This window comes from Moschus berezovskii, chromosome 7 (assembly GCF_049115385.1).
Source record: "Moschus berezovskii isolate FMDL1 chromosome 7, NW_MosBer_1.0, whole genome shotgun sequence".
Taxonomy (NCBI): Eukaryota; Metazoa; Chordata; class Mammalia; order Artiodactyla; family Moschidae; genus Moschus; species Moschus berezovskii.
Genome location: NC_142466.1, coordinates 3,475,813 through 3,477,254, shown reverse-complemented (window position 1 = coordinate 3,477,254; position 1,442 = coordinate 3,475,813). Strand labels below are relative to the sequence as shown.

General features: G+C 43.3%; 1 pseudogene; it reads left to right on the top strand.

Annotated features, from left to right (window-relative positions):
- Window positions 1-896, top strand: LOC148777222 (olfactory receptor 5W2-like; annotated as a pseudogene).
- Window positions 897-1,442: the final 546 nt, after the last annotated feature.

Genomic DNA, 1,442 nt, shown 5'->3' with positions numbered 1-1,442 from the left:
ATGGAAGGAGAGAATTGCTCCTCTGGGACTGAATTCATTTTCTTGAGAATTACTAATTACATTGTGAAAAAAGTGACCCTATTTACCATGGTTCTCCTTGTTTATCTCATCAATCTTCTGGCAAACCTTGGAATGATAACCCTGTTTAGGATGGACCCCCAGCTGCACACACCTATGTACCTTTTCCTCAGCCGCCTCTCCTTTCGTGACCTCTGCTATTCCACAGCCATCGGCCCTAAGATGCTGGTGGGCCATTTGCCAAGAACAAGTCAGTCTCTTTCTGTGGCTGTGCTCTGCAAGTCTTGGTGCTGTATACATTCATAGACTGTGAGTGTCTCCTGCAGGCCTTGATGGACTATGATCGGTACAAGGCTGTCAGCAGCCCCTTGCTCTATGTGGTCAGCATGTCCAGCAGGGTGTTCCCCCTGCTTGTGGCCAGGGTTTACCTGGTGGGAATGGCAGATGCTCTGATACACACAACATTGGCATTCCACTTATGCTTCTGTGGGTCAAATGAGATTAACCACTTTTTTTGTGATGTTCCTCCTCTCCTATTGCTATCTTGCTCAGACACACAGGTCAATGAGTTAGTGATATTCACGAATTTTGGCTTCATTGAACTGAATACTATTTCAGGAGTCCTTGTCTCTTATTGTTATATTATCCTATCAGTCTTGAAGATACACTCAGCTGAGGGGAGGTTCAAAGCTTTCTCTACCTGCACCTGACACCTAACTGCTGTGTCAGTTTTCCAGGGAACTATGCTCTTCATGTATTTCAGACCAAGTTCTTCCTGTTCTCCAGATCAAGACAAAATAACCTCGCTGTTTTACACCCTTGTGATTCCCATGTTGCTGCTGCTGCTGCTGCTGCTAAGTCGCTTCAGTCGTGTCTGACTCTGTGCGACCCCATAGACAGCAGCCCACCAGGCGCTCCCCCGTCCCTGGGATTCTCCAGGCAAGAACACTGAAGTGGATTGCCATTTCCTTCTCCAATGCAGGAAGGTGAAAAGTCAAAGTGAAGTCGCTCAGTCGTGTCTTGACTCTTTAGCGACCCCATGGACTGCAGGCTACCGGGCTCCCCCATCCATTGGAGTTTCCAGGCAAGAGTACTGGAGTGGGGTGCCATTGCCTTCTCCAAAATATTTATGTTAGGTGTATGTGAATAAACATGCATCCACACAGATAAAGTGACAGATGGTTTATTAAAATTATATGGTAGAATACATGACAAACATAATTTTTCAATTTCTTAAAGTAGTATTACACTTAATCTCAATCTTAAATCTATTACTGTTCCTCTCACATGTCATGTTTAATTATCTTTCCAGAATTTGTACATGGCATTTAGTTTAAAAGAAAAACATTTCTGATTTTTCCATTATGCTAATTTTTGTTTAGTTTTTATTCAAACATTGTTTCAATTATGCTGAGACTTATTGT